The sequence below is a fragment of the Oryctolagus cuniculus genome, chromosome 3 (assembly GCF_964237555.1).
Source record: "Oryctolagus cuniculus chromosome 3, mOryCun1.1, whole genome shotgun sequence".
NCBI classification, from domain to species: Eukaryota; Metazoa; Chordata; class Mammalia; order Lagomorpha; family Leporidae; genus Oryctolagus; species Oryctolagus cuniculus.
In genome coordinates, this window is record NC_091434.1 from 100019758 (window position 1) to 100035227 (window position 15470).

Consider the following 15470-nt stretch of genomic DNA (forward strand, 5'->3'; position numbering starts at 1 on the left):
ATGGAAAGGAAAGGAAGTATATGAAGCATAGAAACTCTTTTGCATATTTCCATGGGCTGTATTTTCCTAAAATGATAGAATGTGAGGCTACATAGCCACATGATTCCTCATTCATCAATTAAAATCCAGTCAATTTCACTTGACTACATTTTTTTCTTTGGGGTAGCAATATTTCTAGAGCTTAAGTGCTATTTACATTCTCAGAAGGGCCTTTGAACAGCCTATGGTGATATAACAGACCTTCATTCAGCGAAATCTTGCTGACAGCAGAGAGCAGAACATTGTATTTTCTACCCTTAAGATAATATAATTGCTAAGATGCAATTGCTCTTTCATCTTATGGTGGTAATCAATCAATGATTGACAAGTCTAATTAGATGCTTTGGTATGTACAACATGATATCACTTTCTAACAGCATTGTAGCCTGAAACATCATTTTAGCCATCCTATAAGAAATATAATATTTTTATAGATAATTCAGTTTATATTGCTGCCATTATTATTTGCTTATAAGGAAATGTTTTATTGGGGTAGAAAAAAATACCCCCATTGGAAGTATAAGTATACTTCTCTAATGGTTTTATGGTATCTCCAAAGGCCTTCGTATTTCTGCACTAAAGTTTTGATGATTTTTTAAATTGGCAAAAATACATTGTAGTATATGTATACTTTTTTTTACTGTATTCAGAACATAGAGTAGTTTAAGTGTATAGATCCATTTTTGGATGAAAAGCATTTTTCCACTCTTCCCAACAGAGGTGACTCATAATGAGATCCAGTAATCTGATGAGAAATGAAATGTGTTAAAAAATATGGTTCTTGGTTAGAAAGTCAACATAAAATACCGTATTTTGGTAGGCATTGAAAATATCTAGAAAACTCAGTGCTCATTTCTTTGTAAAATATGACATGTGTTAAGTCTCTGAGCAGATTTTTCACATAGAAATATCTTCAAAAATGTTAAACTTCAAATTGGATAATTACACTGTATATTTGTCTTTTAGCATTTCAATTAGGATCTGTTAATCTTGAACTTGTGTAATTTACTTTGTATGCAGAAGGAGAAAGTGGAATTACAGGAAGTATTAAACCATTCTTTTTGTTCTTGATAAAATGATGAAATAATGTGCAAAGTGCTTTCCTTCACTTTTCTGATATTTCTTTTAGAAAATGAGGCTTTCCATCATATGGAAAGTGATAAATTACTGAGAAGGCATACTCTCCTTTCTTGTAAAATGTGAATTTTGTCAGAGGCATGGATTTTCCTAGGATACTAAAAGACAATATAATTTTAAAATACAATTTTATTTTTACTCTGCATTTCCCAATGCAGTAGTTTAATTAAGAACCTCCTTAAACAGTCTGTAAATTAGTGCAGACATATTTTCAAAATTAAATTTAGAGACAGAAGATCAGTACGGCATCAGGAGAAGCACCAAGATGTGATCTTCTGCAGTGCTTGGAGGAGAAGGTGACTGGGGGATCTAAGGGAATTATCTGCTTACAATGTGGATGGTGCAAAGCACAACAGAAAAGGTACAACCAGGAATTCTCTATGAAGGTGAATTTTGAGGGATGTATGAAGTATTTAACATTTTCCATATTTTCTAACACTCTGAGTGTTCTTGCTGATACGTTCACTCCAGACAGCTTTACGATAGACCTAGAACACAGTTGAAATACGCTGCTTCTGATGACTTTGTGTTGCCCCCTACTGACAACATGGTAACTTTTAAATTCAAGTTGAAACCCCTACATGAATGTGATATTTGATCATGCAGCCTAAAAACATGTTTCTAAAAAGCAGGAAGAAGATATCTACTTTACTGAAGAAAAATGTTTAGAGAATATATGTGAAAATTATTCTCTAAGCATTGGGAATCACAATTTATAATACTTCTCACGTTGTAAAATCACACAAATATATTTCTCAAGAAAAATGCTAGAATTTGGACCCGCTTTACTTTCTCTATCATGATATTATGTGGATTGTGCCCTTTGATTCAATTTAGTGCCCTTTGGCTTTTATACATATATCAGAATTCTAATTTGTAATATAATTTACTTATATATTTTTAAAATCTATATTATTTCCCAGAGACCCTATGCATTCTACATTTACACATAAAATAAAGCTTCACATCACCACTCTGTTTTCAATCATTATCTAATGTATATGAAATAAAGAGGCCATTGAGAAACAACATCATTTGCAGATCATTTAATTTGAGTCCTGGTAGCTGTAGCCAAAAACAGTTGCTAGTGGGAGCAAGCCGTGGGAATCACTTGTGAGTGATGGGAGACAGTATTGCAGGCAGCATATGTTCCAAAGGTGTTTGTGTGCCTGCCTAAGCCAGGGAGGTTTATCACATGCCTCCTCCTGGTACAGTGGACAGCATTTACAGCCCAAGAAAATTTGTGCAGCGTGCTCTTACTTGGAAATATCATTTACTTGCCTCTCTTGAATTTTTGTAAGAGATTAGTGTAATAATAGTTAAGATTTCTGCCTTTCAGATAAATATATAAATTAATACATAATTTACATAAGATACAAATACAAATACATAAGATACAAAATAATACAAAATATACATAAGAATAGAAAGAAGCCATGAGTAAGAGCAGAAATGTGTCACTTTATGCTGAGATGATGCAAAAAAAAAAGAAGCTATTTCAAAAGTTGAATTTTGTTTAATGGTGATCAGAATCTAAGCATACTATTTGTTTAGCAACTGAGGTGAAACAATATTCAGAAGTAATTGATTTATGATTGAGGGGTGGAGATGGGATGGACAGAATGACAAAGAGAGGAAAAATTTCAGATTGAGACCAATACACAGAAACTCTAGTTATTACTTGCTACTGAAATAGTGTTCAGCGATTAGGAAGAGTCAAACTGAGATCCACAGTCTAACAAAAACCATAGCTCATTTGAAATTTGCCACTAAACATAATTCTTTTTTCAAAACTGTTTGTCAGTAACTTAACTTTATAACTCTTCAGGAATGTTACTCGGTATGATAAGGTTTTGAGTTTAAAGGAAAAGCAAAGCTTCAGAAATTTCAGGGAGTTCCTAATTTCCCAATCATCTTGTCTCTACTAACCTGTTAGTTTAAATGAACTTCATCTATGTCCTGCATCATCATCATCATCATCATCATCATCATTATATTCATTCTGGAATCAGATTGTGCTGATTGATATCAAAAATGGTTTGACTAGGAAAGATTTACTTAGAAGTATCATGTGACAACTTTTAGTTGAGTGAGAAGGTAGCATGCATCTACTCTTTCTCAACTGCCTTATAGTTTTCTCCTGTATCCTTAATTCAACTTACTGACTTCAAATGAATATTTATACTATAAGAGCTTATTTAAATAGTTTTTGATCTAATATGTCAGTTGGATCTCAAAAAAAAAAAAAAAAACTGAAGCAAATATGTTTTCATATCCATTGACCATAAAGGGAATGATGTGACTTAGCACATTCAGGTAGTTACACCAGAGAGAAGACTAGAAACAGTTTCTTCATTTGTACCTGGTCACTGGACTATCATCTCGTCTGTGTTCTTCTGAGGCTCATTCTTATAAATGAGAACTGTTAACCTTAATAGTTATGGAACAAGTAAAGCAAGAAAAAGAGGAAAATGTGCTGACACTAAGAGCTCTACTGCCTTTTTCTGACTTGTCTTGAATTTCAGTACTTTAAATTTTCATTTCATATCCTAAGTCTTAAAAAATTCTATAAATTTTGTACCTCAGTTGAAAGTAAACTTACAATAAAACTAAACATAAGTACAAAATTTGACATTGACTTATTGCCTAAAATATCTCTTCAAAAGTTGGAGAAGAAAAAAGATAAAAAAGCTCCCTATTTTAGCATATCTATAGAGAAAGCATATTTAACCAAATAAAAATATCATATAGAAGGTGCCCAGTGGGATTTCAACACATAATCAGGATTCTTTCAGTAGGGATATCTCTTAATGTTTTAAGAGAATACAAATTGCATTTTCTTTTTTTTTTCTTTCTTTTTTTAAAGATTTCGTTTATTTATTTGAAAGACAGAGTTACAGAGAGAGGTAGACACAGAGAGAGAGAGGTCTTCCATCCGCTGGTTCACTCCCCAGATGGCTGCAACGGCTGGAGCTGTGCCGATCCAAAGCCAGGAGTCAGGAGCTTCTTCTGGTTCCCCCAAGTGGATGAAGGGGCCCAAGGACTTTGGCCATCTTCTACTGCTATCCCAGGCCACAACAGAGAGCTGGATCGGAAGAGGAGCAGCTGGGACTAGAACCAGCGCCCACACAGAATGCTGGCGCATCAGGCCAGGGCTTTTAACCCACCGTGCCACAGCGCCATCCCCAACAAATTGCATTTTCAAGAAGAGTTTCCATATGTGCTTATAACACAATGTGCTGCTATTAGTCTGACATATTTTTAAATTGGCTAACATGTTATAATTCCTTATTTTTGTGTGAAGTAAGATTTCATCATTTTAACAAAAATTTCAAAGATAATAATACCATACTTTCTTGACAAATTGAAGAAATGATAAACATCATTCTGTGTTTCTGTGTTCATTGGTGAAATTTCCCCATATCTGAGCATAAACTGTAAGATGCCTGATGTAAAACTTGTACATTTCAATTCCATACGTGTACCACAAGTATCCTCAACAGCATTCTCTTTAAAAATAATTACCTGGAGAACTACAAGGAACATCTACTGTGCTAAAATTGTCAAAGAGCCCATGGTAGCAGAGTAAAAAAAAGCAACTACATTTAGTTTAAAAATTCTGCGGCCAGTACTGTGGTGTAATGGGCTAAAGCTCTGCCTGTGGCGCTACCATCCCCTATGGACTCAGGTTCAAGTCATGGCTGCTTCACTTCTGATCCAGCTCCTTGCTTTTGCCCTGGGAGAGCAGTGGAAGATGGCCCAAGTGCTTGGGCCCCTGCACCCATGTGGGAGTCCAGGAGGAATCTCCTTGCTCCTGGCTTCAGATCAGTAGGGCTCCAGCTGTCCGGCTGCTGTGGCCATTTGGGGTGTGACCCAGTGGATGGAAGACCTTCCTCTCTGTCTTTCCCTCTCTCTGTCTGTAACTCTGCTTCTCAAATAAATACAAACTCAAATCTTTTTGGAAATCATAAGATACTATCTGAATATGAGTTTTCCCTTCAACTTTTCAGATATATGTTGAAATTGTTGACTTATAAGAAAATATGCTAAAACCCCAAGTATAAATATGAGGGGAGCATATCAGAAAAAGGTCAAGATTAAGTAAAACAAAATCAGAGCTTCAGGTGCTTCATTTCAATCTATTTTTTTCATTGACAACATTTATTAGATTTGCATGTGATTTTTGTTGAATGAGCACTACTATAATAGAAATTAGCATTTAAGACCATGCCCCAGTACTGCCAGTGCCACAAGAACCATCTCTAAGGCAAACAACAAGAAATCAAAGACAAGGTGGGAAGAAAGAAACCATCTCATTAGTGTAAAGAAAAAGCCCTAAATGTTACATAAGTTGTGTCTGGAAAAGTTGTCCTATCAGGCGATAATATTCACTGATCAATATTTCCCATGGTTTTTCTAATTTTTTAATTTTTTTTTTTTTTTTTTTTATTTTTGACAGGCAGAGTGGACAGTGAGAGAGAGAGACAGAGAGAGAAAGGTCTTCCTTTGCCGTTGGTTCACCCTCCAATGGCCGCCGCTGCAGCCGGCGCACCGCGCTGATCCGATGGCAGGAGCCAGGATCCAGGTGCTTTTCCTGGTCTCCCATGGGGTGCAGGGCCCAAGCACCTGGGCCATCCTCCACTGCACTCCCTGGCCATAGCAGAGAGCTGGCCTGGAAGAGGGGCAACCGGGACAGAATCCGGCGCCCCGACCGGGACTAGAACCCGGTGTGCCGGCGCCGCAAGGTGGAGGATTAGCCTATTGAGCCACGGCGCCGGCCCTCCCATGGTTTTTCATGTCTGTTAACTACACTCGGCTCTCTGCCCTGACTCCGTTTTCTCTCTCTTTCCTGGGGAAATACTTCTATCAGCTGGTTTCTAATTCTGTGGTCAGTGCTACCACTGAATGCTAAGACAGGACTACTGGGAAAGTGGCAGCTGTGGTCCACTCCCCATATAAGGATGAGGTCTTTCAGTTACTCATTCCTCCTCAGTGCCAGTTATATGTCCTGAAAGATAACAAAATGAAGAGATTTTCTTCAAGAAACATAGAATTCACCATTAAGTTTGAGTGCTCCTCAAACCCATTTCTAGGCAATTGATCCTGCTTGAAGCTGATCCAAGGAATGACTTTTACTCCCCTTTTGTTCATTAGAGGTGCAGCTCAGAGCCCTCAGCTGATGTTGATGTAGTAGACACATTCCAGACTAGCATGCGGGGTCTGGACAGCAGAACAGCACTGCAGTGCCCCACAGACTGCACAGTATGTCTTGAAACAGCTTGTAAAGTGTAAGTGCTTTGCCTCTTCCTACTTTCTACCCCATGACCCTGCCTAGTCCTTCCTTGACTGTAATTGCCCCGTTCAGAAGTTGTTAGTGACTCTAAAGTTCTTACTCCACCAAGTCAAAGCTCTTCCTGGCTTTTACAACCCACCATCAGTTTGTCTCTTCCTCTCTTTCTGAGGTAGAACAGACTAGCAATGGAGATTTGCATGCAGGAAGTTTGTGCCTACTTCAGGAACCCTTAGTTGGTGGCTTTGGGTTTGCAAGACCTTTGGTGAATACTCAGTCTGACAGGAAGGTATGCCCACATCATTGCAGGGAACCAGCTGGCTCTGGGCAGTTGTCCAAGCAGCTTCATGTAAGGCATCGCAATCATAAAAACCTTTGGTAGTATTGGTCCTGGCATCTGTTTTTGTTAGGTTCTGATCTTAGTTCTTTAAGCAACAGTTATTTTCATTGTGCCACTTTTCAGACATTGTTGGTCATGGATAGCAATAGGTTTTGTTCTGTATTCATGACCACAAATGCAGCAAATAAGTATAGGTGAATGTCTTACCATTGTTGAAGTTTTGCAGGCTATCAATTCAAGATCATGTGACTCCATTTTACTGGTGTCTGTTGAGAGTGGTGGATGGTGGATGGTGGAGGGAGGTCTACATGGTAAGCCAGGAAGTAGAGAAAGAGAGAGAGAGTAAAATCTATTTAATTTAAAATGGAATAAACTCTTAGTAAGTACCTATCTAGGAAATATATTTTATAGAGAAATTAAAAAGTATACCATAATCCTTGATGTTTAGAAGTTATGATCCCGTGAAGTTTCAGAAGCATAAATGATTACACAAGTACTTATAATATAAGGAAGAATAAGAGGGTATATACAAAGGTAAAATAGAACAGTTAAAATAGTCTTGTAGAGTGTTAATAATTTTAGTAGGGAAAGGAAGTAATTCCAGGGGAAGGGACTGGGTAAGAGAACAATGTGTAGATTTAGTTTGCAGAATCAAGAGTGGCATATGTGGGCCAGGGCAGTGGCATAGTAGATTAAGCCTCTGTCTATGGCTCTAGCATTCCATATCTGCACCAGTATGAGTCCCAACTGTTCCAGATCTAGCTCCCTACTAATGGCTAAGAAAGCAGTGGAGGAACCGAGCACCAAAAAGGAAACCTGTTAAAGTGAAATGAACACTATGAGAAATGGTGACTTGATCAGCCCTTGCCCTGACTGTTGATGAACAACTTAATATGTTATCCCTCTTAGGATTTTTTTTTTTGTTTGTTCTACTTAATACTTTTGGTTGAATACTGTAATCAATACACAGTTATTCTTAAGTGTTGAAACTTAACTGACAAGTGATTGCTGTTAAATATAAGAGTGGGAATAAGAGAGGGAAGAGATGTGCATTTTGGGACATGCTCAAGCTGACTTGACCCAAATGGTAGAGTTAGAAACATACCAGGGGATTCCAATTCAATCCCATCGAGGTGGCATGTACCAATGCCATATCACTAGTCCAAGTGATCAATTTCAGTTCACAATTGATCATAATGATAGGACTAAGAGTCAAAGGGATCACATAAACAAGACTAGTGTCTGCAAATACTAGTTGATAGAATAAAAAAGGGAGAGAATGATCCAACATGGGAAGCGAGATACACAGCAGATTCATAGAATGGCAGATGTCCTAAACAGCACTCTGGCCTCAGAATCAGCCCTTAAGGCATTCAGATCTGGCTGAAAAGCCCATGAGAGTATTTCAGGCATGGAAAGCCAAGACACTTTGGCAAACAAAACAAAACAAAACAAAACAAAACAAAACAACCTAAATGAAAGATCTCTGCGAGTGAGATCCCAGTGGAAAGAACAGGTCATCAAAGAAGGAGGTACCTTTCTCTGAAGGGAGGAGAGAACTTTCGCTTGTCTAAATATGATCAGAGTCAGTGAACTCAAAAGGCTTCCATAGCCTTGGCAACTCATGACAAGAACCTAGGGTGATTACTGATGCCATAAACAAGAGTGTCAATTTGTTAAGTCAACAATAGGAGTCACTGTGCACTTACTCCTCATGTAGGATCTCTGTCCTTAATGTGCTATACATTGTAATGTAATGCTATAACTAGTACTCAAACAGTATTTTTCACTTTGTGTTTCTATGTGGGTGCAAACTGTTGAAATCTTTCCTTAATATATGCTAAACTGATCTTCTGTCTATAAAGAGAATTGAAAATGAATCTTGATGTGAATGGAAGGGGAGAGGGTTGCGGGTGGGAGGGAAGTTATGGGGGGGGGAGCCATTGTAATCCATAAGCTGTACTTTGGAAATTTATATTCATTAAATAAAAGTTAAAAAAAAAAAAGAAAAGAAAGCAGTTGAGGAAAGCCCAAGGGCTTGGGCCCCTGCACCCATGTGGGAGACTCAGAAGAAGTTCCTGACTCCTTGCTTTAGATCGACCCAGCAGTGGCTGTTGCAGCTATTTTGGGGGTGAACCAGTAGATGGAGGACCTCTCTCTCTGTCTTTCCCTCTCTCTGTAACTCTGCCTCTCAAATAAATAAATAAATACTTTTCTTAAAAAAAGGTGTGGCATGTGAAGGAAATAGTGAGGCAAAAGTGGTCCTGCATATGGAATTGTAAGATTTTTTTAAAAAATGTTCATTCAGTAGGCAATAGGGAGTCTAGGAAGAGAAATGATGTTCTCTGAGGTGTATTTCAAAAAAATCAATCTTCTGCCCAATATAGAACTCGCATTTCTAAATTGTAATGAAAACAATTTGTTGGATACTCATGTTCAGATACTATTAAAACAGTCTAGGCAGGATATATGACACTTCTTCCTAGAGTGACAGCATTGAAAGTGCAAAGTAAGGGACTTTACAGCAAATATAGGAAAATAGAAAATAAATCTTCACTTGAGTCTAAAGGAGATGCAAGGAATAAAAGAGGCTAAAAATAGAGAAAAATTACTTTATAGAGGTAACCTAATTGATATGAGGCTTTAGCAAAATTTTCAGAAACAAACTAAAAGGGAGAACCAGGTTGGAGTTGGAGGCAATTATGAAACATAAATCACTTTAACAAAAGGGCAGCAAGGTGCCTAGAAGAGTGACTGAACAGTGAGGTTGAATGTCAATCAGATATGAAGGAGTATGTGTCCCTGCCGCCTTACTATTCAAGGATGAGTCTCGTCCCATATATACTGATTAGGGCAAATATTGTATCTCAGAAAATTAAATTTGTATTGCAAATTAATACATTGGCATTTTGGTTTATGGGAAATATTTTATGTATTTAATTACCATGATTTTTTTATGCCAGAAAGAGACAAATTTTATTTTGAGTGAGCATCAGAACTTTTAAAGATGAGAACAGAAACCTTTTACATAGCAAGGAGGGAAGGATGTCTAAGTGTTGTTCATATGTAATGAGCAATTTCACCCACCTTTCAAATACTATGTGAGTCACTCAGTTCAAGAAATGTTTGAGCAACATTAATCTATTCTAAGCTGTCTAATGGTTTTTATGAAATAATGATATGGGAAGAACTATGAATCTCTATGAACTTCAGTTTTCTAATCTGTGCCAAAGGCTACCATACAAATGCTACCTATCTTGTGTATGATAATAGCTGAAAACACTGAGACCAGTGTCAGACATATCACAATTGGCATAGAATGTTTGCTAGGATAGCGATTAAGTGACATTAGAAACAAAGGAACAATAACAAAGGAAAATTTTAGTTTACACAAAGGTGAAGTGCTACATATAAAAATAAAAAGAACTACTTGGAGGAAGTCAACATTTTCCTTACTTTCTGTTCTGAAAATTGATATAACCTTAGAATTTTATTTCACTTTCTATTAAATATTTCTGAAGATTTGTTTATTTATTTTTTATCCCAGGATATTAATGTCTATTGCGTACTTGTTTCTCACCAAACATTAGTGACAATTGGAATGTGACAGTAACAAAATATACTCAAAACATTTTAATATCATGAGAATAAACCATAAAAGACATTTATTGTGATATTCATATTTAAGATGAGAGGAAAAAAGAGAAATTTTTATTCATCACACTCTACTTATTTATAATCTATGGAATATTAGATTAGGAATGGTGCATTTAACAAATAGCCTTGAATTGCATTTAAGCATTTTTATTACCTTGGCCAATTATATATGTAAAATATTTTACATTAAATTTTATAGTAGCTTTAGAAGAAAAAAAATGAGCTAAAAATAACCAACATGCTTCAGAAAGAGAAGGCAATTCATGAGTGAAGCATTTTGCTTTTCCTTTAATCTAAGTGGTCTGTTCGATAACTTGGTATTAAAAGTCAGTCCAAAGTTGGGCTTAGGGTAACAACTTTTTAACTTTTATGGCTATCTATAAACCTGGATTTAGTATGTGACTCTTTCCCATAAGTGATAATATTGACTTACTGTAATTAAATTTAAGTTCTTATCTACTAGAAAGGGCAGTAAAATATCTTTGAAATACCTGCATGGTTAGGTCTTCTGAATGCTGGGGACAAGAGTAGTGAAGGTATCTACTATAAGAGCTCACAGTTTTGTTTCATCTCAAGAGAAATGCTCACAGGATAATAACTATTCCTATTTTTACCTCACCAAAGGAAACTGTTAATTGTTCTCATTTCCAAATAACTAGGAAAAGCCAAATTTATTTCAAATTAGATTGAGGCAAATGTGTGGCATATTGACATTTGGGCTTGGGAGTTCCTTGTTCTATGTTTTCAACCTGGTACAATATCATGAGTTAGTAGCTATTTAATGAATACTTACTTAATTGAACTGTTCAAAGAAGTAATGGCAATGGAGCTAAAGTATAAAATACAGAATTTGGTTAAGCTAGATAGATAATATTGCTACAGGTACTTACATTTATTTCCTTATTCTGAGATTCTCCACATTAGAGGCTTTTAGATTTTAATTGTGAGTGATGTAAGGAGAAAAAATTCAAAGGCAAAATAATTAAAAATGAAACAATTAACATACAAGTTTGAAGAATGAAATAAAAATCATGTTTTCCAAAGTGAAATGAAGTCAGGTAATAAATCTGCAAGATCCAAAAAAGAAATTATTTTCAAAAGATAGGTAGATTCCTAAGAAGATGAAAGGCTAAGATTTTTCTGTTAAGGACTAGAAATAAAGGATGAAGGATTATCTGGTACTGACATATTTGGGACATAATTGAAATACTCTGATTATCCTTTGAATCCTATGACTGTGAAGAGAGAATCTGGAGAGAGAAGAATGAGATTCTCAAGGTCTTCCCCAGACTCACAAGTTATGATTGTGTGAAATATAAAAAAGAAAATAGCATGGTAGAAATTGATGCAATGAACCTAGGACTTAGGAGAAGGGCAAAATGATGTAGACAAATGCCAAAGGGATAATGGCATGTTCATCTCCAAGGGGCCTTAAATTTTCTGTAAGGAGAAGATAGTATGTGGCTATTATCAATTCCTTCTGCTTTGGAGACATTCTCATAGGTTCTGACTGTCCCTTTCATTCAGTTCTGGATGTCTGATCTTCAGTTTAATTTTCTTGGAACAAACATTAGGAATAGCATGTTTGGTCTGTCTTCCTCAGTCAGCCTTAATGATTTATAAGCAAACTCAGTAGGAATTGAGCAAACTCTAGAACTGCCATAAGGCAGATTGATTGACATAAATGCCCAAGGCAAATTATCATAGCTGGTAATGGAGAAAAAAAGATACAGCCAGAAATTATGAACTCAGGGTTTACATACATGTTTTCATTTATCAGGGATTTAAAAGCGTGCAAATACAAGTTAGCTGTTCTCTTTCATTTCTTACATGTCAATTTCCTTTTGATATGTTTTTGAGACTAAACATCTCTAGTCTTGAGCCCCCTGTTTATGCAATTAAATTGGTTATCTGTTAAGCAAATATTTTTATTTTGGGGTCTGGCTTTGTGAAATATTGAGTTAAGCTGCTGCTTGTGATACTAGCATCCCATACTGGAATGCTAGTTTGGGTCCTGGCTGCTTGCTTCCAATCTAGCTTCCTGCCAATGAACCTGGGAAGGTAGAAAGCGATGACCCAAGTATGTGGACTCCTGCCAGCCATTTGAGAGATCTGGTTGGAGTTCTGAGCCCTTTACTTTGTCATTGCCCAGCCCTGGCTCTTATGGCCATTTGAGGAGTGAACTAGCAGATGTCTCTTTTGCTCGCACTCTTTCTTTCATTCTGCCTTTTAAATAAACAAAGCAACCTAAAAAGATTTTTATTTTATAGAGCAACAATAACTGGGTCTTGTCGTATGAGGTTTTAAGATCCATGGGGTCTCTCTTCATCTGTTAAACACAATAATAATTTATGTCAGATAATTATATCTATTTGCTTTATGAAACAAAATTGAAGAAGTTATAATAAAAACTGATAATCGCTCCTAACTGCAATTTGAATTTTAAAAGAATATGTAACTCAATGGAATATGGTAATAAAATATATAATATGTAATAACTAACAAGTGTTTTGTTTTTACTTTGGGGTAATGATTTTAAAAATGTATTTACTTCTGCAGTTGGAAGTCTATCTTTAACTGAAAATATAAAGGAAAATATAAAGGATTTAAGGGTCTATATTCTCTAAAAATACCTCTTTAATTTTATATCATTTGTAGATTAGATTATATAGACCTCATTAAAAATGGAACTGAGGAGAAAAATGCCTTAAAGAAAGTGTGTGGAAGCTATAGCTTCAAATTGCTTTAGGAAGTAATAGTGTAATTTTGTTATTAAAAACTATATGAATTAATTACTCTTATCTTTTCTACTTTGAGTTAAATCTACTTCTGCTGGAAAAAAAAACCCACAAACACAAATGCCTTAAGTTTGTAGTTAAAATAATTGGTATCCCTAAAACAGTTATAGAAAGAAAAATTCTAGGGGGGAATCCCAGTCTTCAGCACTCTGACTTTTTTAAGTTGTTCGAGTGAGAGTAATGTACAATTAGAGTTGAAAATTCCAAGATAAGGTTGCTTGGAAGAAGTCTTACTGGGTGAAAACCTGTGATACTATATTGCTTCCCTTAGATACAGATAACAATTTGTCTTGGTCACTATACCAAAGTTGCCTATCTTGCTTTTAGATTACACTACAATGGGTTTCATAAATGTAATTTGTCAAGTAATCAACAGTGGAAAATTAATGGTAAACTGATGTTGCAATATGAATAGATTAGCTTCTTTCTGTGTTTGCACTGTGCTTGCCAATGATGATATCTGCTGGGCTCAAGTAATACTGGAAAGAGCTTTTTGGGGTCAGTATCACCAGCCGAAATAATTAAATAATAACTGTGTCAGGAAACAACTTCACCTGACTTCTCTATTACTTGGGAGAGAATATAAAGTGACCTTCTTTCTCTAACATGATCTTAGACCAATTATTATAGTGCATTCTCTCAAAAGGCCAAGCTATCTTAAACCAATGCCCATCGATAAAAGCTTTTCCCATAAACTCACCCTATTAATTAAATCAAATGTAGCTTTTAAATTGATGAGACTGCAAAGATAAGTTGTTCCTTAAGCCTAGTATATTTATCAATAAAATGATGTAAAACAACACAATGAGTAAGAGTACTAAAACCCCTAAGAAAAGAATCATAGTATCCACTTTCAAATTGTCACTGTGTGTTCCATTAAATGAAAGAATAGAGCTATTGAGGAAAATGAAAACAAACAAACAAAAAAAAAAAGAAAAATCTAATACTTGGCTGATATATAAACTATAACATGTGGTTGGTTGTGTGCCATGTCTAAAGAAGTGAACTTATAGAAACTGAAGGGTTATTAAGTTATTGTCAAAGGTACTGAATGAAAACATCTACCCTTGTTTTAGAAAAAAAGAGATATATACATTGATTTATTTAAAAATACTTGTTTATTTTCTGTATCTACTTAGAAGAAGTTGTGAAGTGTATTGATAAGCTAAAACTTATATTTATATTACTCCAGAAATTAACAGATTAATTTCAGGAAACTAAAAGATGCAAAATAAAGATAATAATTTATCTATGTTGGTCTTATGATGTTATTCAGTCTAACATGTATTGGTGATTGAATTCCTGATATTTATCTATAGTATTCTGAATATTCCTTGAAAAATTCTGATACTTGCCAAAAATTGAAGTGTTTATGAAGTTTTATGTCATTCAGAAGTTGCTTTCAATTTCCAGAAGTAAATAATATAAGTGAAGTTAATGTCATGAAGCCCTTGAATAGAGTGTTTCATTAGAACTGTGAATTTCAGATATCTTGAAGACTAATAGGAAGCAACTCTGAAGTTAATATAGGCAAATAAAAACCTCCCATATTTTAAATTAATTGCCAAAAGTAAGAGATGAGAAATAATACAACTTAGAGCAAGATAAAGTTTTCTGAGTTGGAGACTTTAGATTTCAAATATATTTTGACACCTGCAATATTATTATTTCTATAAAATAGCTTAAATTCAATAGAAATGTTAATTTTTCATAAAAATTTTTACTTCTCCAAACCAAAGAACATGGTCCAATTAATGAATAAAAACTGTTAGTCTTATCAACCAATCACATTCTCATCCCTGCGCACCTGTAAGCATTAAAATTTTCCCAAACATTGGACTCAGTTACTAGAGAGACACAGTTGATTTTGGAACAAGCAGATGTGGTGTATCATCTTTTGGCTCTGCTTCTGACAAGATGGGAAGCCTCAAGTAGGTACATATGAAGGTTAGATTTTTATTAATTCAATGACATATTATTCCCTCAAAGTCTGCTTGTTCAGGGGACACATTTTTCTCAGGATGGAACAGACCCCATATCTGCTCTCATGGGATTTACAGTTGAGTGATTACTTACAATGTTTAATCTCCTCTTTTTTATTGATGTAAATGTTCTGAAATTTTCTGAGCCTCTAGGTTCATAATCCACTATCCACATTTTATGCCATTGTCAGTTATCATTCTCCACAAAATCCAAGCTATTTAGAGTA

General features: G+C 35.4%; 1 long non-coding RNA gene and 1 pseudogene across 1 annotated transcript in view; one reads left to right on the plus strand and one right to left on the minus strand.

Annotated features, from left to right (window-relative positions):
* Positions 1-15470, plus strand: part of LOC138849175 (uncharacterized) — a 283599-nt gene that overhangs the window by 84219 nt on the left and 183910 nt on the right. The window lies entirely within an intron of this gene.
* Positions 6699-7016, minus strand: LOC138849132 (zinc finger protein 475-like; annotated as a pseudogene).